Here is a 24,570-nt window from a genome sequence, read left to right as displayed (position 1 = left end):
AGTCCTCCCACTGGACTGAGACGACCTATTTACCGCTATGGTTCTACCGTGGTTTGTTACGGGAGCCTGAATGAACTAAACCATCCTTGATTTCAGGAGAGAAGACACTCATGAAAATCACTCAGACTATCGCCATTCCTGTAATGGGCACATAACTATATAAGAATGAGCTACTGGGGGCGTGAGTTCCCATCGTGGTGCAGTGGAAACGAATCCGACTAGGAACCATGAGATTTGGGGTTCGATCCCCGGCCTCACTTAGTGGGTTAAGGATCCAGCGTTGCCGTGAGCTGTGGTGTAGGTGGCAGACGTGGCTCAGATCTGATGTTGTTGTGCCTGTGGTGGAGGTCGGCAGCTGTAGCTCCGACTGAACACCTAGCCTGGGAACGTCCATGTGCTGCGAGTGTGGTCCTAAAAAAAAAAAAAAAAAATGAGCTACTGGAGGTCAGAGATTATGTTTTGACCAGATCTCCACAAATAAATGATTTGCAACTATGTATTAGATGCCATCACATTGAGTGAGCTAATTAAGTCCTAAAGATTAAATAAATGTTAGTGGGGTTTCTCACATCTATCAAGATTAATAGGAGTTCCCGTCGTGTCTCAGTGGTTAACGAATCCGACTAGGAACTATGAGGTTGCGGGTTCGATCCCTGGCCTTGCTCCGTGGGTTAAGGATCCGGTGTTGCCGTGAGCTGTGGTGTAGGTCGCAGATGCAGCTGGGATCCCGAGTTGCTGTGGCTGTGGTGTAGGCCGGCGGCTATAGCTCCAATTCAACCCCTAGCCTGGAACCTCCACGTGCCATGGGTGCGGCCCTAAAAAGAAAAATAAAGAAAAAAAGAAAGACAAGTGAAGTGTGTGGTTGGCAATCTGCAATGCAGAGCTCTTCCGATGAAAAAGTTTATTTTCTGCCCTTTTTAAAGGAGAATTGTCACTTTAAATGAACCAAAAGAAAACAGCATTAAAAACTATAATCAAGGCAAGTTAGGAGAAGGTTGAGAAGGAAAGTAATCACAGCAAATAATAAGATTGAATCAGTTGAGTGGCCTTACCTTGTATTAAGGAAAGACTTTTGGCGTAGAATTAAGTAGGTGAGCATTTCCCCCTTAAAGTGGAGCATGAGGATAGAAGAAGAAAGGGATTAGAATGTGAACAGTTAAGGGGTGCTCGCTTCGGCAGCACATATACTAAAATTGGAACGATACAGAGAAGATTAGCATGGCCTCTGCGCAAGGATGACACGCAAATTCGTGAAGCGTTCCATATTTTTTCGGGAGCTTGGGCTTATCAGACACAACTTAGAATAGATTTACAAGGAGATCCTGCTGAATAGCATTGAGAACTTTGTCTAGATACTCATGTTGCAACAGAAGAAAGGCTGGGGGAAAAATGTAATTGTAATGTATACTTGTAAGGATAACCTGACCCCCTTGCTGTACAGTGGGGAAAAAAAAAAAAAAAGAATGTGAACAGTTAAGGGATAGAGGAAAATATACATCTAATTGATTCAGAATTTATACCAGCTTTGGCTCAGTCTTCATCTTTTTTTTTTTTTTGGCTTTACTTTTAGTTGTATTGAAACATTTTAATAAATAAATTGATTCCTATAGAGTAACGTTGGAGAAAATGCACGGTTTAATTTGGGGGAGTCTGGCCAAAGGAAGTCCTTGGCTTTTTGAGCAACTTTAATGTAGTACCTGGCACCTGCAACTCAACTAATTGATACCCAGATTTATAATATGGACTTTCCAGCTAAAATATGGCACAGATGAACCTATCTGCAGAACAGAAACAGACTCACAGACATAGAGAACAGACATACGGTTGCCAAGAGGGAGTGGGGAGGGAGTGGGAGTTTGGGGTTCGTAGATGCAAACTATTCCATTTAGAATGGATAAGCAATGGGGTCCTACTGGGACCTGTGTCCAATCTCTTGGGACAGACCATGATGGAAGATAATATAAGAAAGGGGATGTATGTTTATGTATGACTGGGTCACTTTGCTGCACAGCAGAAATTGGCACAATACTGTAAATTAACTATGTTTTAATTTAAAAAAATATGGATTTTCCATGTTCTGGGACTGACCTTTTGACCAGAAGGATATTTAAAAGAAGTTCTGCCCAAGGCAGAAGTCACTTTAATTTAGAGTCAGCCTGGGTGCCTTTTTTTGTTAATCCACCACCCCCTTAATGTCGTACTTTCTATTCACTTGTTACATTTCTATGGTGGTTTTGTTGTTAAAAAGAATAATAAGCAGCGATTACCCCTTAGGTACTTGTGTTTTCATGGGTAACATTTGATGTTCATGACTCTCTTGGGAGGTACCTAATACCATCCCTACTTTATACACAAGGAAGTCAAGGGACTGTGACACTGGAGGTACAGGGTGATGAGTGGAAGTCAAATGGACTTGGATTTGATTTCTGGCTCCATGTTCAGAAATAAGCCACGTGACTTTGGACCGCTAAGTGATACAACCGCTCTACGCCTCAGTGTTCTCATATGTAAAATGGGCTAACACCCGATTTTCTTGTGTTCTAAGGAGCCCTTTATATGCACTTCTTATTTTCATGTTTGAAACTGAAGTGTATCTTATAACTGCTGGATCTTGTATTTTTCACCCTCTAAAGCTGCTTTTACATTGATGATGTCTTACCATTGATAGCATTTGATAATTGGGGGCTTTAGTAATGCATACTCTCCCCGGTTCTTATAGGGCCTAAAGATTATGCTTGGTGCTGAGTCAGAGCGTAAGACATGTTGATTTTTATTATTTTTAAGTAACTTGTCCATAAGCTATATACTAGGAAGTGGCAGAGCCTAGATTGGAAGCAAGTTTGCAGCTGTAGTTAGAGAACTCCTTTTCTAGACCCCAAGTTGTGAGGAAAGCAGTTCATTATATTAGCCATGAGTCAGTCCCCATATCATGAGCCAGACTCTTCGATTCTTGTAACTGCCTGCTCTCCCTAATTCCTAAGATCTCATCAGGTGTAAATTATGGTGAACCCCTTTTTTTTTGCTTTTCAGGGCTGCACCTGTAGCATATGGAGGTTCCCAGGCTAGGGGTCTAATTGGAGCTGTAGCCGCCAGCCTACACCACAGCCACAGCAACACAGGATCCGAGCCTTGTCTGCAACCTACACCACAGCTCTCGGCAATGCTGGATCCTTAACCCACTGAGCGAGGCCAGGGATCGAACCTGCAACCTCATGGATGCTAGTCAGATCCGTTTCCCCTGAGCCATGATGGGAACTCATTATTATTATTATTATTTTATTATTATTATTATTTGCCTGCCCAGCCTCCAATCCTTCCTCTTTTCCATTGGAGAAACTCTGTCCTCTCTCCATCCTTATGATTTATTGGGGGTAGGATTCATCCTAGGGGCCATTGAGAAACCCGGGCCCAGACAATCCGCACACTTTATCCCCCTGGCCACTTATATTTGGTTCAGGGATGAGCGAGTAACTTACATTTTTTGCCTAATCTAGTTTGAGTTTTAACTTTCCGATACTTTTGATTGAATGAATTCATCTTCACTAACATAATTGGAAATCAAGACCGATCGGCGACTGGGGACACCCCCAGTAGCCACAGGCCAACCCTGGAACGAAACCCTTAATGAGGAGTTGATGAGGATAGTTTTTCAGGGTCCCCTGGCACCATCAAGGAAGAAGCTTTTTTTTTTTTTCTGATAGACGGACCCAGGTGTAAAATCTACCAGGCAGATATTTGTATTAGCAGTGAGGTTACCGTGGTTCCACAAATCAATAAGCTTTATCTAAACCACACTGTTCCCTCGTCTTGAATCCAGCGTTTGTCGACCAATCATTTGGACTTAATTTGGCCTTTCTTTTCTGGGAAGGGAGTACACAGAGCAAGTGAAACCGCTGATGTGGGAGGTATTTGGCAGGGCGGTGTAAATGAATAAACTCATGGTCTGGTTTGTAAGTGAACCTCCTGTGACTCTGATTGTCAGGAGGCAGTTCAATTGGTGAGCTCAACCTCAGAGAATTTAACACATTCGATGTTCTGAAACTGCGCATTGGAAAGTCACATCCAGGAGTTCTCACTGTGGCTCAGTGGGTTAAGAACCTGACATGGTGTCTGGGAGGATGCAGGTTCAATCCCTGGCCTTGATCAGTGGGTTAAGGTTCTGGTGTTGCCGAAAGCTGTGGGCTGCCGGTGCAGCCATAGGGAAAAAAAAAAAAAGGAAAGAAAGAAAGACAGAAAGAAAAGGGAAAAAAGAAAGAAAGAAAAGGGAAAAAAGAAAAAAAGAAAATCCATCCAAAACAAAAATGACAATGGCCAAGTAAAAAATTACCATAAAATTTACTTAAAAACAAGCAATTTAAAAAATCACCTGTTTGTTGTTTTCTCTTGGGGGAGGAATGGGGTTGGTGTTCATTCTTTAAAATGTATCTCACTCATCTAAGATGCTGGATGCACTGTGTGGGCAGTCAATGGGGGTTTGAGGGATGATAGATTTACCTACTTTTTCCCCAAGACCTCAGCCACACAACTTTGTGATCCTTTGTGGGGTTGCTGAGATGTTAGCTTTGATAAGTAGCCATTGCAGCCCCAGTTAAGATGTTCTAAGATCTTGGAGTTCTCCTGTGGCATGGCAGGTTAAGGATCCGGCGTTGTCGCCACTGTGGCGTGGATTCCATCCCTGGCCTGGGAGTTTCCACATGCTGTGAGCACAGCAAAATAGATCTACATCTGTATCTATATCTATATCTCTTTATCTATCTATCTATCTATCTATCCATCTATTCTAAGATCTTACTTGATAAAGTGATTTGATTTTTCAGAAAGTTACATCCACGACTACCTTGGTCAGACATGAATTTCTAGAGAAAGGGGCGGAATGGTGACTGTCAAATTTATTTTACAGTAGAGCTTATTGCAGCATCTTCAAGATAAAGAATGCCATTCCGAGGATATTTCTCTTCATTGAGAAGACTTGATATTCCTATGTAATTTGGAAATACTAAGCTATTAATAGACTTGCTGGGATTTTTCCTTATTAAGTACAGCAAATGCTGACTATCTACTAGGTACATGGCATGGGTTAAGTAAATGTTCCTTTTTACACAACCTAAGCACAAGATACCGTCCAAGTAATTTCATAATCATTTCATAAGCCAGATAAAGGCACTTACCATAAAGGTTGTAATGTTTTTTTAAATGTCAGCCCAGTAACTGAACAATTAGAAGAGGGCACATTTTGTTATTAATTTGTCAGTCTTACTATGACATTAACTTCCTTCCTCCAAATTGCTCATTTGACATTTTTCCAATCCGGATTCTGTGAAGAGCTTCACAATGGACATTGCCTTCTTTCTTCCTCCTCTTTTTTCCCCCACTATGTTTTCGCAATGTTTAAAAAAAAGCCCACAAATTAAGCACAAATATCTTCTTGTCATAAAAAATTCTCCAATGATAAGCAAATACCCCCTTTCTTCCTACCCGATCTTACCTTCCTTCCCAGAAGTGACACTGTTAAATGTTTAGTGTATCTTTGTCCAGCCCCTTCTCTATGCATTTATGAAAAATTTGTGCATATATCAGTGTATAGTTTTATTTTTGGTGTGCGTGTTTATAAATTGGATAGTAGTGTACGTATTTCTTTGCAACATGCCTTTTTCACTGAATGGGCTGTATCTGGGATCTTTTTGTATCAGTACACGTGGATTTATTCACACAACTGTTCAACAAATATCTCTTGAGCATCCCTGGGGATTTTATGGTTGTTCAGCAAATATGCACTCTCTTTTCCAAGCTCCTCAGAGGAGGAGTTTATTTCCTTGGTCCGTTGATGCTGAGCTCGCACATATGACTTGCTTAGGGCGATGGAATGTGGACTTGCCAATGGACCAGATCCTAGCAGAAGCTTTTAGAAGTACTGCAAGTTCTGCTACCCTTCTTGAGCTCCTGCCTTTCACTAAAAAATAGTATGTTCCCTATATTCTTCAGCCGGGTCCCTGGCACAAGAAGATGCATGGAGCCGACCTGAACCCAACCCACAGCCCAGAACAGCGTTACAATGGATGGCATAGAACCATGAGCAATAAATAAGCACTAGTTGCTGTAAGCCTCTGAGATTTTGGAATTTTTGTAACCCAGCACAATCACAGCAAAATCTGACTGATACAAATACTTGCTATTGGCTGGGCATTGCTCTAGATGCGGGGAAAACAACAAGAATCCCTGCCTACATGGACTTGACACTGAAAGGCTGGGTAGTATTCATGGAAAGGTTGAACAGTGCTAAGGTACTGTCGCTTTTTCAGTCTTCCAGGCCTTTTGTAGGAAGTGCTTAGCATGCGACGTCTGAGTCCTCAAGGCTTCAGCTGCCTCCATCCCCTCCTTTCCATCACCACTGCCACCTGCTTGGTCATCCCCTCTTGACTTTCCCATTGGCTCTCCTCTAGGTTCTCCCCACTCTCAGATGCTCCAGGCATCACGACAAGTGTCTTTTCTAGCCATGACTTTGCCTCGTGCAAAACTCCGTGTGACCCCTTTTCCTTCTTCATGAAACACACAGTCTGGCCTTCCCTTTCCAACTGCATTCTTCCCTTCGTCCTGTACGCTCATGATCTGCCAGAGCAGCGCCTGCTTACTGCCCAGGACACACTTCGTGGCGAGCCACCCAGAATTTCCCCCTCGGGACGGAGGTACCTGCTCCCCCAGCTGCTGGGCGTGTTGGTGGATGATGGCTCCCATGCTGTCAGAAGAAGGGACCCACCTCACCCACGCCTTCATATTCCCTTCTCGGGGACAGCCTACATCCAAAGACTGGTCAAAAGTGGCGGGGGAGGGGGGAGTAAGGGTTGGAGTTTCCCTAGTGGCCTGGTGTTTAAGGATTCAGTGTCGTCACCTCTGCAGTACAGGTTCGATCCCTGGCCCGGCCCGGGAACTTCCACATGCCACTGGCATGGCCAAAAAAAAAAAAAAAAAAAAAAAGGAGGGGTTGCTACAAAGACCTATCCCTTGTGTCTCCAGGCAAGGCAACTCTGAAAAGTTATTCCAGCTTCAGAACAATCCATGAGATTGGCTAAGGCCTTGGTGTGTGTGTGACTATATTACAGCCTAACACCTTCCTTTGTCACATCCTACTTCCTTGACTCCTCCACAGGGGGAGATCCCAAGGATATGCCTTAATACATTTTCAGAACATTAAACTCCATCTCAGAGTCTGCTTCCTGCAAAACCCGACATAAAACACATCCTGTAGGTCCCTTGAGCCTTCCCCATTCTTTGAGACCTTTGATCATGCTGATCTGTCCGCCCCATAATCCTCAGCTAGTTAAAACTCCACCCGTACTTTGTGGCCTCCCCCTAACATCGCCTATTCCAGATAGGTTTTCCTGACTTTTGAACCCGGAAACTCTTGCTTTCCCTTTGAAACCCCACCAGAAGTGTTTTTTTTTTTTTTTTCATCTGTCCCTTATGGGGCTACGGGAGCTGGTAGGTTGTAAGGGAAGAGCTTGGACTTTGGAATGAAGCAGGCTGGAACTCCTCTACTTACTGGCTGTGTGACCACAGACTCCTCAGGTTTCTCATCAATAAGATAAAAAGGAGTTCCCACTGTGGCTCAGTGGGTTAAGACCCTGGCGAGTATCCATGAGGATTTGGGTTCGATTCTTGGCCTCGCTCCGTGGGTTAAGGATCCAGCACTGCTGCAAGCTGTGGCTTAGGTCATGGACGTGGCTCAGATCTGGTGTTGCTGGGGCTGTGGTGTAGGTCGCAGCTGCAGCTCTGATTCAACCCGTAGCCTGGGAACTTCCATCTGCTGCACAAGTGCAGCCTTAAAAAGGAAGAGAAAGCTACCTCATAAGATTGTGGTTAGCATTAAATGGAATAACACAGATGAAGTGCCTGGTGCATGGGAGGTGCCCAAGTGTGAGATCCTCTCGCTCTCCTTTCTGCTTCCCTTCGCCGTATCTGGTATCTTTACTGATGATACCAGTCATTTGCAGACTTGTCTCATGGGTCTGTGGGCTTGGGAGAGGCTGGAATATGCCTTGCGTATCCTTGTATTCACAGTGCTTAGCACTAAGAGCTTCATAAATGTGGTTGAACTGAGTGCCACTTCTGGGTAAAAAGGTCTAGTTTGGTTTTGGTACCAAGAATTTCCATGTTGTATCCCATAATTCATAAATGGATCACACGGAGAAGGGAGTCCAGTTTTTTGTTTGTTTGGCTTTTTAGGGCTGCACCCGTGGCACATGGAGGCTCCCAGGCTAAGAGTCAAATCAGAGCTGTAGCTGCCAGCCTACTGCACATCCTCTGCAACTCCAGATCCGAGCTGTGTCTCCCACCTACACCACAAACGACGGCGATGCCAGATCCTTAGCCCACTGAGTGAGGCCAGGGATCGAACCCACATCCTCATGGATCCTAGTCAGGTTCTTTAACCTCTGAGCCACAATGGGAACTCCTGCTGATGGGTTCTTAATAGGTACCATAGGTGCAGAGAGTTCTGAGGGCCCTCTGGTTGGCCCTGGCTCTCACTGCAAGCACCCTATGGGAAGCCAAACCCCAAACAAAGGTGCCCTTAGAGAGTCTGGACTCAGATAACAGCTAAGGAATTTCAAGGCAAATCATACACATCACTGCTCCAATGACTAAAGTTTCTTCTAGTTGAAAGAAAAAAAATTTTTTTTTCGGTCCTGCCTGTGGTGTGCAGAAGTTCCCCAGCCAGGGATCGCACCCCCGCCACAGCAGTGACAACGCCACATTCTTAACCTGCTAAGCCACCAAGGAACACCAGGGAATTTAATTGAATTTTTTTTTGGTCTTTTTGTTGTTGTTGTTATTGTTGTTGTTGTTGCCATTTCTTGGGCCGCTCCCGTGGCATATGGAGGTTCCCAGGCTAGGGGTTGAATCAGAGCTGTAGCCGCCAGCCTACGCCAGAGCCACAGCAACGCGGGATCCGAGCCGCGTCTGCAACCTACACCACAGCTCACGGCAACGCCGGATCGTTAACCCACTGAGCAAGGGCAGGGACCGAACCCGCAACCTCATGGTTCCTAGTTGGATTCGTTAACCACTGCGCCACGACGGGAACTCCTTAATTGAATTTTTTTAATGACCATAGCTGAGAATTCTGAAATAATCTTAAAGACGAGGTCTGGGGAAAGAGGTGTACAGTGCCTAGCATATGTTCAGTACATGTTTCTTTTCTTTTCTTTTCTTTTTTCACAACCCAATTTTATAGCATTTCCAGCCCAACCCCTAGCGCACCCCCCCAACCTGTTTCATTTGGAAACCTAAGTTTTTCAAAGTCTTTGAGCCAGTATCTGTTCTGCAAAGAAGTTCATTACGTCCTTGTTTTAAGATTTCTCATGCAGGTGATAGCATTTGATGTTGGTGTCTCAAATACTACAGGAACTTCTCTAGGCAGAAAAGAAAAGGCCACAACTAGAAACAAAAGTTCTATAAATGACAAGGCTCACCAGTAAAGGCATATATACAGCAAAGGTAGGAAATCATCCATGCACAAATATGCTACCAAAATCAGAAATCGTGAGAAGAGGAGGGTACAAATGCAGGACACTGGAGATACACTTGCAATTAAGAGACCAACAGCTTAAAACAATCTCATATATCTATATAAATATATAGAGACTCCTATATCAAAACTTCAGGGTAACTGCAAACCAAAAATCTACACCAGATACACACACAAATAAGAAAAACAGCTCAAATGCAACACTAAAGATAGTCATCAAACCACAAGAGGAGAGAACAAGAGAAGAAGGGAAGAAAAAAGAGCAACAAAAACAAATCCAAAACAGGACGTGTTTCTTAAAGAAATAAATAGATGGATGGGTATGGCTGAGCCATGGGTGAAGTTCTATAGAAGGGACTCGCCCACCTTCTCAGACACACTCAGGTCACCTTCAGGGAAAACTGAAGGGCAGAGTGGGACTCCTAGGCGTGGTTACCGGGCTAAGTGAAAGACGCTTGCCTCTGACAGCACCTATCATGAACGCATATGGTGATAACGCTGTAGTATTGGAACTGAAATTTCTTGAATACCCCAGCATAACTCTAAGTCCAGGTTTCTTTTTTTTTTTTTTCTTTTTAGGGCCCAACCAGCAGCATATGGAGGTTCCCAGGCTAGGGGTCAAATCGGAGCTTCAGCTGCCATCCTACGACACAGACACAGCCACAGCCACGCCAGATCCAAGCTGCGTCTTCCACCTACACCGCAGCTCCCGGCAATGCCAGATGCTTATCACCCACTGATGGAGACCAGGGATAGAACGCACAACTTCATGGTTACTAGTCGGATTCGTTTCTGCTGCGCCACAGGGGGAACTCCCCCCAGGTTTCTTAACAGACATCCGTGGCTTGTGTTGCAGGTTCAGTTCCCTTCCGAAGCAGACGGAGGCGGAGACTGACTGAAGCGTGCAGGGGGTTCAGGAGGGAAAGCCCTTGAGATGCTTGTGGAAGCGAGGCGACTGAAGCAAGCGTGGGCAGAGGGAAGCCTCGAGCTGCCGCGCAGGTCCCAAGACAGCTTTGGGACCTACCCTGCAGGGGGCGCTAGAGCTAGACGGCCCTTCAAAGCTGTCCCGGGTGGGGCTAAGATGGTTGGGTCTTGGAGTTCCTGCTGCGACACATGGGGATTGGCGGCTTCCTGGGAGCGTGGGGGACGCAGGTCCCATGGGCGTTGCCACAGCTGCCCTTGGGCTGCAGCTTTGGCTCCCATCGGATCCATGGCCTGGGAACTGAGGGGTGGCCAAAAAAAAAAAAAAAAAGAAAGAAAAAAGAAAAAGAAAAAGATGACGCGTCCGTAACCCCCTTGCCTCAGTCTCTCACGGTATGTGGGTTGTCCCCAGAAGAGGGTGTTTTTTTGGATTTGGGGGTTCTCTGCAGGGGAGGCAGACCCTGGGGTGGGGGGTGGGGTGCTGAGGGCTGTCGGCCCGCTGCTGGGGTGTCAAGTCCTTCCTTGCAGGGGGCGCTGGGAGGCACGGTACCATATTCTCAGTCCTTTGTGCTCTATTCCTGGCCTCTTTCCCCACCCCCCCGCCATCCTCGTCTTCCCTTTATTCCACGCCTTTGCTCTGTGCTGCCTCTTAGAATGTTCTTCCGCTCCTTTCTTGGGCTAACTTCGGCTTCTTCCCTATGAGTAATCTCTGGGCATTGTCTCCTCTGGGATGTTTTGCTGGGCTCCTCAAAACGAGATAAGACGTTTCTCCATAGCCCTTAACAAAGTATCCTGCGCCTCATGTATCTTTACCACGCTATGGGTGCGTGTGTCTGTCTCTCGTTCCAGATGGGGAGCCCCATTCAGGGCCCAGGACCTGGGAATGTCTGACTCGGATAATGGGGATTCTACTCCTGTTTGTTAAGTGAATGATTGGGTGGAAGAACGACGGGGTTCATTAACAGCACTGGCAGGTGCGTAGTCCTGTTGGCTTAGAAATTATTAAGTAGGTCCATTATCACATCGTATGTTTTTGTTCAGGCTCTTAGAACACTGGCAATCAACTGTCTCAAATCCTCGGAATCCTTTTTTTCATTTGGCTGGCTGGCCGTTTTGCAAAACAAAGAGCACATATGGTGCTTTTTCTGAGCTGCTGTTTCCCAACTGGCTAGTTGGGACACTTCGATCGGTGGCAAAGATGCTCTTGAGGTGTCACAGTACCCTTGGTTTCCTCCTTCTTCGTCATCGATTTCTGACTGTGGGTAGGTGATGTAGAGAGAGGAGGTGGGACAACACAGGCCGGTATGTGAGCATGTAGAGGTCAGGTGTTTGGGCTGTGGGTGGCTATGGAGCTGGACCAGCAAAGGGCCGGATGGGGTGAAGCAGGAGGCAGGAGGCAGCACTTGCCCACCCTGCCTTGTCTCTCTATCCTGCTTTGCACAAGGTTGGTGAACAGAGAGATTTCAGATGACTGCAAACCGTGTCCCAACAGCAGCCTCCTAGCGTGGAGTCAAGTATTAAGTCGGGCAGAGCTGAGGATGTAGATGACTCGGAGGGGCTTTTACTTAGTAAAAGGGAAGATTTGCTCTGGGTACGTCTGTGCAGAGAACGCTCACACGTTAGAACCCTTGTGGTTGCCAGTGACAGAACCCCACCTGCAACAACCTTCGGAAAAAAAGAAGGATTAGTTTATTGGCTCATGTAGACAACCCTGATAGAGGCCGAGACGCAGCAGGCTTCTGGCAGTAGAGGGACAGAAGCTAGTCCCCCACTAGGGTGGAGTGTGCTGGTTTCTCTGTGTCACTTTTCCTCTTTTTGACAGATTTTCCCAGAAGACTCGTCCATGGATGTCAGCTGCCTGCTCTCATCTTCCCAGATTTCGTTCATTTGATTCGTAAAACAAATATCCATGGAGTATCCGTGGCATGCCAGACCTTGTTCTAGATGCTGGAATAGCAGGGAAAGAAAGATGAGGAAAAGCCTTCTTTTTATATTTTAGGGGAGGAAATTCAGACAGTAAACAAAAGGAGCGAGGAACACGTGATAGTGTATCAGGAAGGCATAAGTGCTATGGAAGGAAAAAAATCAAGCCTAGAAGGGGGGGTAGGGTGTCCTAGGGGTGGGGGAATGTTGCAATTTATTTTATTTTATTATTTTATTTTATTTTACTTTGGTTTTTAGGGCCACGCCAGTGGCACATGAAGTTTCCCAGGCTAGGGGTCGAATTGGAGCTGTAGCTCCCAGGCTATGTCACAGCCCCAGCAATGCCAGATCTGAGCCTCGTCTGTGACCTACAGCACAGCTCACTGTGATGCCAAATCCTTAACCCACTGAGCGAGGCCAGGGATCGAACCCGCATCCTCATGGATGCTAGTCAGATTCGTTTCCACTGAGCCACAACGGGATCTCCAGATGTTGCAATTTAAATAGAGCAGTTAGGAGTTCCTGTCCTGGCTCAGTGGTTAACAAACCCAACTAGTATCCATGAGGACACAGGTTCAATCCCTGGCTCTGCTCAGTGGGTTAAGGATCCGGTGTTGCTGAGATCTGTGGTGTAGGTCGCAGACGTGGCTCGGATTCTGTGTTGCTGTGGCTGTGGCGTAGGCTGGCAGCTGTAGCTCCGATTGGACCACTAGCCTGGGAACCTCCACAGGCCGCGGGTGGTGCCCTAAAAAGACAAAAGACAAAATAAAACAAAAACAAATAGAGCAGTCAGGGAAGGCCTTAAGAGGGAGAAGACTTTTTTTTTTTTGGCCACACCCACAGCATATGGAAATTCTCAGGCCAGGGATTGAATCTGAGCCACAGCTGCGACCTACGCTGCAGCTGTGGCACCTCCGGATCCTTTAACTCACTGCTCTAGGCCAGGGATTGAACATGACTGGAGCCACTGCAGCCGGGCTCTTAACCCACTGTGCCGCAGTGGGAGCTCTAGGAGGTGATGTTTGAGCAAAGACTTGAAGGAAGAAAGGGGGTGAGCCATGTGAATAACTGGAGCTGGAGACAAGAGCAAGTGCAGAGGACCGAGGTAGGCCTGCACTGGGCATGTGCGAGGAACACCCGCGAGGCCACTGAGACTGAACCAGAGTGAGCAAGGGCAATGGTACTGGGCCATGAAGCCAGGGAGGCAAGGCAGAACACAGGGGGCTTTGTGGGTCCTGATAAAGCTTTTGACTTTGAATGAGTATGAGATGGGAAACCACTAGAAGGTTTTGCAAAGCAGAGTAACAGTATCTGATCTGCATTCGGTTCTGGCTTCTGTGTGGAGAATGAACGAGAGACAAGCGTGGGAGTACAGAGACCAGCTGCCTATTGAAAGAATCCAGATGAAAGGGCTTGGACCGGGGTTGCTCGCCAAGAGGGACTGCTTCAGTTCAAGTTGGAATGGGATGGAGTTCCCTCGGTGACCTAGCGGGATAAGGATCCGGCGTTGTCAGTAACTGCTGTGGCGCAGGTTCGATCCCTGGCCCGGGAACTGCCGCATGCCACAGACACTGCTAAAAAGCAAAAAGGGGCGTGGGGTGGGGGCTGTAAGGTCACAGGGGTGACATGGCCACACATATGGCTGGTCGCCCCAGTGAGAGCACCTGGGTGGGGAAGGAGTAGTTTATCTTAAATGCGGAGGGCTCTTTCTAGACGAAGGGAACACGGGAGGCACATCACAGTGGCTGTCTGCCTCTGTCATTGTTTTCTCAAGACTGCTTAAAAATTTTAGAAGTAAAATTGTAGAAACGCGTAAGCCTTCGCCTATGCGTTTGACTAGATGTGGGAAAAATTCTGTGCCTACAACTCCCACAGTATATTCCACTACGCCCGTGAACCAGTCTGCGAAAAACAGAGCCCAGGCTTTTGTGAAGACCTGAGCCACGCGTAGTTTTCATCCTCACACAATGCGAGTCCTTGTTCTCCTTAGAAACATGTTCTTTTGTGGAAATATCGCTAACTCAATTTCTTAGTTACTGTCACAGCAAATGACCTAGGTCGTTTCGTCTGCGTGCGCCTGGCTTTCTCAAAACCTACCTCTTGCCCAACGCCGTCCCGATTCTCTGAAAAGAGAGGGACATGTGACAGATGCTGCATTCCTTAGGTCCTCTTTGCTTCTGAGTGACTCTTGAGAATGCGGGATGGAAATTTAGGAATTGAAAGAGCACAATAGGCTCTTCCCATGTGATTGCTGCCGTTACAATGGAAGCGGCTAAACACGGAAATGGTGTCCCTTTCACGCGGCTGGGTGATCTTTTACATTTAACCACGATACAAACACAATGAGTGGTCTTTGAACAGTGGACTCTTTCTTCTCCATGTTTTCTTCCCACACAGGTACGATAGGATGACATCTGCCACCATTTTCGATGATATTCAGTGCAAAATAGATTTCTTGCCATTGTGATGCTCTCCCACTTCAACTTTTCTATTTAGTGCTCTTGGTTTAGATGGAGTTTTAACGTTATCATCTTGTATCCTGGAGGGAGAAGCTGAGTAGGTCTTTCTGCTTTGTTGACAAGCTTACCTACGGCCTTTCTAGAATAAGTTTAGACGTTGCCTCTCTTGTATACTCTGGGGTACCACGAGGTCTCCCCAGATGGGAATAATTCTTGTTAAGGCCCCATTCTGTTTCCTGCTGATTCTATGGTAGACATCGTTTCCGAGCCATAAACAAAAGGAGGTGTGTAATCAATTTATAAAGTATAAAGAAAAATGTGAGAAGTACTTACCAAGATAACGTAATAAATACTGCTGGATTCCCAATAGCCTCTTCTTCTCATATCCCTTTTCATTGCTCCAGAGGCTGCTACTGTCCAGCATCAATCTTTATTTACTTTTTCTATTTTATTATATCATTTATTTGTTTTCCTTCTTAATTTTGTACCTACAAAAGAATGTCGTATAGCTGACAAATACTCACGTAGCTACCATCCAGCCGAAGCGACAGGCTATTACCAAGTCCACTCAAGTGTCTGTATCTTCTTTGCTCTTAAAAACCACATCCTCCAGGCCTTTCTTCATTTTTGTGTTTGTCATTTCCTTGCTTGTCTTTACAGGCTAATTATATTTTTCTGTATCCTGAAATAATACGTTTTTCTATTTGACATTTTGTTTTTTTATTTTTATTTCTTTTTTTGTCTTTTGTCTTTTTAGGGCCACACCCGAGGCTTATGGAAGTTCCCAGGCTAGCGGTCGAATTGGAGCTATAGCTGCTGGCCTGTGCCACAGCCATAGCAATGGCAGGTCCGAGCCGCATCTGTGACCTACCCCACAGGTCACGGCAACACTGGATCCTTAATCCACTGAGCGAGGCCAGGAATCGAACCCACGCCCTCATGGATACTAGTTGGGTCTTTTAACCACTGAGCCACGATGGGAACAACCTGTTTGACATTTTGAACATTGTGCAAGTGGTGTAACATTGTATATACACATCCGTGACTTACTTTTTAATGATCAGCATATGTGTGTGAGTGTCTAGGGCTGTGGAGACCCATAATGCTGGTTGTATACTGCTCAGCTCTATTTACTTTGCCGTCTGGGCAAATGGTATATTCTGGAACTGTGCAGTATACAGCTTGTTTGCGGCACTTGATGGCTGTGATAGATTGTATTTCCAAAGATGGCCACAAAACCCTCTCCTATCCCATGGGCTCTTTTGCACTGTGACCTGGTCACACCTCTATCAAGAAGAGGAGTCTTCCCCTGCCCCCGCCCCACCTCAGACCTGGGTTGGCCCTCTGAGTTATTTTGACTAATAAAATGTAGCAGAAGTGATGCTGGGTGGCTTCCAAGACTAGGAATGAAGACATCTATAGCTTCTGCCTTTACTACTTTTTTTTTGTCTTTTTGCTTTTTCTTGGGCCACTCCCACGGCATATGGAGGTTCCCAGGCTAGGGGTCGAATCGGAGCTGTAGCCACCGGCCGATGCCAGAGCCACAGCCACTCGGGATCCGAGCCATGTCTGCAACCTACACCACAGCTCATGGCATCGCCAGATTCTTAACCCACTGATCGAGGCCAGGGATCGAACCCACACCCTCATGGTTCCTAGTCGGATTCATTAACCACTGAGCCACGACGGGAACTCCTGCCTTTGCTACTTAGAATGCTCCCTGCATGTAAGAATTCTAATTACTGTGAGACCACCATATTGTGAGAAAGTCCTCTGCCATTTAAAAAATAGGGGTACTTGTCTTTTCTTGTTGCTGTTAAATTATAAGTTCTTTGTATATCCTGAATACAAATTCTTTATCAGAGGTATGATTTGCAAATATTTTCTCCATTCTGTTTGGTGGCCTTTTCACTTTCGTGATAGTATCCTTCGATGCACAAGTTTTAGATTTTGATGAAGTTTCATTTATCTATTTTTCCTTTGGTTGCTTTTGCTTTTGATGTCATGTCTGAGTATCTATTGCCAAATCCAACGTCACGAGAGAAGTATGTTTTCATCTAAGAGCTTTACAGTTTTTGCTATTAACTTTAGTTTTAGGATTGATGTTGAGTTAATTTTTATATATAGTGAGAGGTAGGGATGTAGCATAGGTTTTTTTTGTTGTTGTTTTTTTTTTTTGCATGTGTATATCCTGTTGTTTCAGTACCATTTATTGAAAAGAAAATTATTTTCCTTGCCCCAAATCAATTGACTATTGGAGTTCCCTGGTGGCTCAGTGGAATAAGGATCTGGTGTTGTCACTGGTGTGGCTCAGGTTTGATTCCTGGCCCTGGAACTTCTGCATGCTATGGGTGCAGCCAAAAAAAAAAAAAATCAACTGACTATAAATGTGAATGTTTATTTCTGAACTTTTATTCCCTTGGCCTATCCTTATGCTTGTACCACACTGTCTTGATTGCTGTGGCTTTGTGGTAAGTATTGAAATTGGGAGGTTTCATTCCTCCAACTTTGGCCTTCTTTTGAAAGCTCGTTGTGGCTATTCTGCATCTGTTGCATTTCCATGGGAATTTTAGGATCAGCTTGTCGATTTCTGCAAAGAAGTTAATTAGCATTTTGATTAGGATTATGTTGAATCTGTAGATCAGTTTGGGGGGGATCTATTTTGATCTTAACGATATTAAGTCTTCTGACCCATGAACACAAGATGTCTTTTAATTCAATTAAATATGCTTTAATGGGAGTTCCCGTCATGGCGCAGTGGTTAACAAATCCGACTAGGAACCATGAGGTTGTGGGTTCGGTCCCTGCCCTCGCTCAGTGGGTTAAGGATCCGGCTGTGGTGTAGGTCACAGACGCGGCTCGGATCCCGCGTTGCTGTGGCGCTGGCGGAGGCCGGTGGCTACAGCTCCGATTGGAGCCCTAGCCTGGGAACCTCTATATGCCGTGGAAGCGGCCCAAAGAAATAGCAAAAAGACAAAAAAAAAAAAAAGCTTTAATTTCTTTCAATGATGTTTTGTAGTTTTTGGTGTACAAGCCATGCACTTCTTTTGTTAAATGCATCCTTAACTATCTTGTTCTTATTGATGCTGTGGTGTGAGATGTGCTCTTGAACCCGGAGGATGAGGGTCATAGCCGAGGAATGGCAGACCCAAAGCTGGAAGGAGTCAAGGCACCCTACATAGTGGAGTATCCCAAGAGCTTTGTTTCATCTGCTCAGACAACTATGCAAGAGAAAAACACACTTCTGTCTTGGGCAAATATGGATGATTTTACCCGATCTGTCACTCACAGATGAACTCATTTTAATCAATCTAACCCCTGATGCCAATCATTCATTTATTTACTCATTAATCAGTTATCCTTCGAACATCTAAAATGTCATAACATTGTGCTAAGCCCAGAATGAGGTGAAAATGACATGTAAATCCAAGCTATTTAAGAACCTCTTGATGGTACATACACCCCCCCCCATATAATTTTCTGAGTAATGACAGAGTGCCATTCGTCCACTCAAGGCAAGAGCACAGACCATGCTTGCCTCAAGTCGAGCAAGAGAGTGGGGAAAGCGTGGAAAGAGAAGAGATCCCGGAACACTGGAGTCTTGGAGGAAGATGGGGGGGTGGGTGGTTCTTGAGCTGGAAGAGGCAGATGGTTGAGCATTTCAGGTGCAACTCTGGGTGAGAGGAAACAGTGTTAACAGAGCCTGGCAATGGGAGTAGGGATGGAGAAACGGGGCAAGGACCCCATGACAGAACCACGAACGTCCAGCTGAGCAGTCTGTAGGCAAGGTGAGGACCCTCCAGGGGCGTGAGCTAAACTGGTTGGATTTAGTGGCATATCAAGGGTAGAGGAGGGGAGACATCAGACCTTGAGTGCGAGCAGTAAGTGAGTGCCTTGTCTATAGGAAATTTTAAAACAATATTAAAGTGGCCTAGCCTCCTTTCGGCTTTCTGTTTTCACCTCGAATGGACAAGTAATGTCCTTGCACTAAATGAGGTCAGTGCTAAAATACCCCTCCCTCCCCAAAGCTATGGTCAGTCTAGGGCAATGCTGTCCAAAAGAAAAGAATGCAAGCCACGTGTTTTGTTTTATTTTTTTTTTCTATTTTTGCTATTTTAGGGCTGCACCTGCAGCATATGGAGGTTCCCAGACTGCCACAGCAACGCGGGATCTGAGTCGCATCTGCAACCTACACCACAGCTCATGGCCATGCCAGATCCTTAACCCGCTAAGCAAGGCCAGGGATGGAACCTGCATCCTCATGGATCCTAGTCAGGTTCGTTAACCTCTGAGCCGCGAAGGGAACTCCACACATGTTATTTTAAATTTCCCAGGATTTACATTTTGAAAAGTAAAAATAAATATGTGAATTAATGTTATAAATATGTTTTATTTACCCCAAATCCATCTGAAATATTATTTCAATATGTAATCAATATAAAAATTATTTAATAGTTTATATGATTTTTTTTTTCATGCTAGGTGTGTTTTTTCCACTTACAGTACAGCTCAGTTTGGACTAGCTACATTTCAAGTGATCAGTAGTCACATGTGACTAACGGCTATAGCACTGCACATGTTTTATATCTAAACAAAAGCTTTGGTTAGAGTTGCATTGTAATAATAAGTTAGAAGCTCCAAATCAGCCCACCGTTATTACTTCTCATTTAATAAATGTCGTATTCTACATGGAAGTCAGTTTGGAGGACTCCCGGTTATCTAGTCAGCCCCTAAAATGTATGGATTCAGTTATACATGAGAAGAAATACAAACGTTAACAATAATTATCTGTTGGAGTTCCCTGGTAGCTCAGTGGGTTAGGGATCCAGCACTGTCACTGCTGTGGTGCAGGTTTGATGCCTGGTCCAGGAACAAACCTGGACATGCTTGGGGGGGGGGGGCGGTGGCCAACCTCCCCAAACAATAATTATCTGTTACCATAACAATTAAGTTTATGAGGTGACGCCTATCCTGGTGTATCTAGCATGTCTATTTGTCATCTTCGTATTCGTATAAAAAACTAGTTTCATTTGGTTCCTTTTGGTTTGGCTTGGTATTCTGCTTTACTGGTTTCTCATCTTCCTTTTAAAAAATTCCTTCCTTCTACTGGTTTTATCTCTAACTTTTTGAGTTACTTTTTAGCCTTTTACCTTTTCTGTTCTTCCCCGCCCCAGCTTTATTGAGATGTAATTGACACATTGCGTAAGCTTGAAGTGTACGTATAATGTGCTAACTTGGTACAGTTATGTATTGTAAAATGATTAGCACCATAACATTAGCGAACACCTCCATCCTGTCACATAATTACCATTTCTTTCTTGTGGTGAGAACATTTAAATTTTAGTCTCTTAGCAACATCTAAGTATATGATGCGATATCATTAGCTACAATCGCCATGCCGTACCTTAGTTCCTGGGAATTGGTTGAGCTGCTAGCTCTGAGTTTGGATCCTTTGACCAGCATCTCCCCATTCCCCCCACCCCCAGCCTCTGGCAACCACCATGTTACTCTCTGGTTGTATATGTTTGGCCTTTGGGGGTGCCACACATAAGTGATAAATTCATACTGTATTTGTCTTTTTTCTGTCGGACAGGAGAGGACGTTTGTAATGGTTCATAAGTCATAGAGCTGTCGCAGGAGCAGTTTTTGTCTCTAATTCCTGTGGTACTGCATATTTCTGAGAATAAAGAGCAGATTAGAAAAAAAAAATGATATCACAGGGAGTGTAAACCAGAAGAAACAGAACATGCGATGCATCGATCTCTGTTACTACTTTGAGTTTGTATGTTTATAAACTTTAAGACAGTGAAGGGAGTGCCCACTGTGGTGCAATGAGTTACGGACCCTACTGCAGCAGCTCGGGTTGCTGCACAGGCGCAGGTTCGATCCCTGACCCACTGTGGTGGGTTAAAGACCCAGCATTGCCGCAGTTGTGGTGTAGGTCGCAGCCGCAACTCAGATTCAGTCCCTGGCCTGGGAACTTTCATATGCCACGGGTGCAGTCAAAAAGATAATAATAGTGACAAAAGATAAAAATAAAACAGTTAAGGAGTTCCCATTGTGGCGCAGCAGAGACGAATCCGACTAGGAACCATGAGGTTGCGGGTTCGATCCCTGGCCTCACTCAGTGGGTTAAGAATCTGGCATTGCCATGAGCTGTGGTGTAGGTTGCAGATACAGCTCGGATCTGGCATTGCTGTGGCTGTGGTGTAAGCCGGCAGCAACAGCTCCAATTGGACCCCTAGCCTGGGAACCTCCATGTGCCATGGGTGTGGCCCTATAAAGACAAAAGACAAAAAAAAGTAATAATAATAAAAATAAAATAAGATAAAATAAAACAGTTAAGCAAGGTGCAAACTGTGATATTTAGTATTCTTGCTGGTAAGTGAAAATATTAGATCATACATGAAATTATTTTAGTTATTTGAATAATACTGTTAAACTTGACATGTATTCTTTGTCATCATTAATTATTCATTTCCAAACTAAAGAATCAAGAAAATAATGATACATTTTCTCATATAGAAATGAGCGTGCTAAAAGATGCTCCACTCTGGGTATCAGATTCAATAGGTCGGTGTATTAGTCTGGATTTTCCAGGAAAACAGAATCGGTATAGTTATTATAAGGAATTGGATCACGTGATTAAGGAGGCTAAGAGCCAAGATATACAGTCAGCAAGCTAGAGACCTAGGAGAGGCAGTAGTGTAGTTCCAGGCCAAGTACCAACTTCTGAGAACCAGGAAAGCCAGTGATAGAGTTTCAGCCTGAGTCTGAGTTCAAAGGCAGGAGAAGACTGATGTCCCCGTTTGAAGACAGGCAGAGAGAGTGCTCCCTTACACAGCTTTTTTTGTTCTAATCAGGTCTTCAACTGATTAGATGAGGCTCACCATATTGGGGAGGACAATCTGCTTTCTTTAGTCTACCAATTCAACTGTTAACCTCATCCAGGAGTTCCCGGCCTGGCTCAGTGGTTAACGATCCCAACTAGCATCCATGAGGACGTGGGTTCGATCCCTGGCCTTGCTCAGGGGGTTAAGGATCCAGCGTTGTCGTGAGCTGTGGTGTAGGTGGCAGATGCCATATGTGGGCTCGAATTCCACATGTCTGTGGCTGTGGTGTAGGCCGGCAGCTGTAGCTCCGATTGGACCCCTAGCCTGGGAACCTCCATATGCCACAGGTGCAGCCCGAAAAAGACCAAAAAAAAAAAAATGTTAACCTCATCCAGAAACACCCTCACACCCTCGCAGACACACCCAGAATAATGTTTAACCGAATATTTGGGCATCCAGTGGCTCAGTCCAATTAACATATAAAATTAGCCATTGCAGGTGTAGGTTACTGGCTTTACCAGAGAACATTTCTTTATCCATTCCTCCACTCCACCCCACACATATCCTGCTTTTTAAAATAAACAATACCGTGCCCTCCACCCACATACTTAAAAGTAGTTCACACCATGGACTGAGTCCAAATTAACACCGAAAAGGTTTTGTGATTGCTCTCTAAAGCAAAACGTCCACAGCCTCTGAGAACATTACTCTTGGCGAACTCCCCTCATCCACTGCAATTTTGATAATACTCGTTCGTATGTAAAGACTTAACCAGAGCAAAAGAATGCATTTCAGTGCCTTACAGAAAAGGTACGGTCTCAATGCAAATGTGTTCAAGTTAATAAGTCTAGCCTAGGAGTTCCCATCGTGGCTCAGTGGTAACAAACCTGACTAGTATCCATGAGGATGCGGGTTCGATCCCTGGCCTCGCCCAGTGGGTTAAGGATCCAGTGTTGCTGTGAGCTGTGGAGTAGGTGGCAGAAGCCATATGTGGGCTCGAATTCCACATGTCTGTGGCTGTGGTGCAGGCCGGCAGCTGCAGCTCCGATTCAACCCCTGGCCTGGGAACTTCCATATGCCGCAGGCACGGCCCTAAAAAGACCACCACCGCCGCCACCAACAAAAAGTCTAGTCTAGAGGATGCTTGTCCTAAAGTTAAGAAAATGAGAAATTCATGAGGCCATTTGTAAATTCTCTGACTTGGAGGACAAATACCATTTTGTGAATCAGAAATTTGACATGCGACACCCTAATTCTGTGAGCTTGGATGTTGTACAGGACACATCTTTTGGCCTAAAGCCAAAGCATATATAATAACAACCTGCTATACCATGGTCAGGTTATGGGATGGGTGTCACTCTTACCCTGTCTCTATCTCAGTATGAAGAAGGTCCTGCTGTGTGACTGAAGAAGCAGGTTCCCTCTGGAGCACACAGAGTGCAATTTCCTTTCCATTCATGAACAGTTTCTTTGCTCTCAGTACAAAATACGTGCTTCGTTTTGTTCGTGCATATATCTGACTTCACCGGTTTCTTTTTTTTCCATTTAGTTATCTTGTGCCATCATTTATTGTGGTGTCGCATGTCTATCTCGAGTGGCATTTGTTATAGTCTCTAACCTACAGATCTTTATATAGATCCTTCTGCCTCAAAATTGCTTGAAACCATAAAAAGCATCAGAATGTAGGTACTCATATCACATTATAAATCTTTCTTTTTTATTCCTAGGCAGCTAGAATTCCAAACTAAATGGATAGAGTTCCATCTAAAATAAGATGACAGTTTGGTATCTGCAGTGATTAATCTGTTCATTCTTTACACTAGCTATATGTATGAAATTTCGGCTTTAAATAGACCAGTTATCAATAGGTGCGAACCTTAATACACGAAGAACTCATGGCAATCTGACTCCCTTCTTTGGATCTGTGATCTTATGATCTTTCAGCTGCCATTCTCTTCATCTAGAAAAAAATTGTTCACTTGGGATAGGCCCTTGGGCATGACATGACATTTATGATGTGCAGAATGTGCATTTTATGTTTATTTCTCATGTATTTCCTTTGGTTAAAATCTAATATGCAGTCTACAACATCCAAATAAATGATTTGACATATTTTATACAACACATGTTCAAGTAATTAATTTTCCCATGGAAATGTCATACCATTTAACTCATAGTTATGAGCCAAATATTTGTGCAGTAGTTTGTAATGAATATATGCATAATCACAGATTGCCCTATTTTTTTTGTACTCAATGTAATTTAAAGGGACAGAATCAGGGTGCAGCGGACTTCACATTATTTAATGCCTGATGCATATTTGCCCCTCAATAACTCCTTGTTGGATGAATAAATACATGATTGACCAGTTTGGCCCGTTCGATCAAATCCTGTGAGTGTAGGATTTTGGTTAGTCTTTTGGTGTCTTATTATTATTATATTACTAACACAATTGACTAAGTACGATATGTTTTGAAAATACTTGGTTGTCAAAGAGTGCAGCAAAAGTAATTACAGATATATGTGAACAAAAGATGATATAAAAACCAATTTATATGCAGCAAGTAGGGAACCTCTGTATCAGTCAGGTTACTTCTAGGGGCAGGTAACAAAAATAAGGCTCAAACTGGCTTAAAAATAAGGAAATCTATTACCATGTCCAAAGGTAATACAAGCCTCAGGCACTATTCTCTCAATTCTCTTGGCTCTGCTTTCCTTCATGTGTTTTTTTATTCTTATTTTTTGGTTTTTGTTTTGGTCTTCAGCTTCCCTCATAGCTGCAAAGTGGCTGCCAGTGCCAGCAGCACCTCGGACAATGTGCTTCCTTGCTTACGTTCAGTGGGAGAGAACAAGAGAGCAGCTTCCACAACCATGGCCTGAAAGTCCTTTCCTACAGTGTGATTGGGGGTGG

At 44.6% G+C, this 24,570-nt stretch overlaps 1 non-coding gene across 1 annotated transcript; it reads left to right on the top strand.

Annotated features, from left to right (window-relative positions):
- The first annotated feature begins 1,163 nt into the window (after window positions 1-1,163).
- Window positions 1,164-1,270, top strand: LOC125119034 (U6 spliceosomal RNA). Its single transcript, XR_007132991.1, has one exon. It is a non-coding gene; the product is annotated as a U6 spliceosomal RNA (small nuclear RNA).
- The last annotated feature ends 23,300 nt before the right edge of the window (window positions 1,271-24,570 follow it).

This window comes from Phacochoerus africanus, chromosome X (genome assembly GCF_016906955.1).
Source record: "Phacochoerus africanus isolate WHEZ1 chromosome X, ROS_Pafr_v1, whole genome shotgun sequence".
NCBI lineage: Eukaryota > Metazoa > Chordata > Mammalia > Artiodactyla > Suidae > Phacochoerus > Phacochoerus africanus.
Note: the sequence above shows the minus strand (reverse complement) of the source record. Positions and strands in the feature narration are given on the sequence as shown.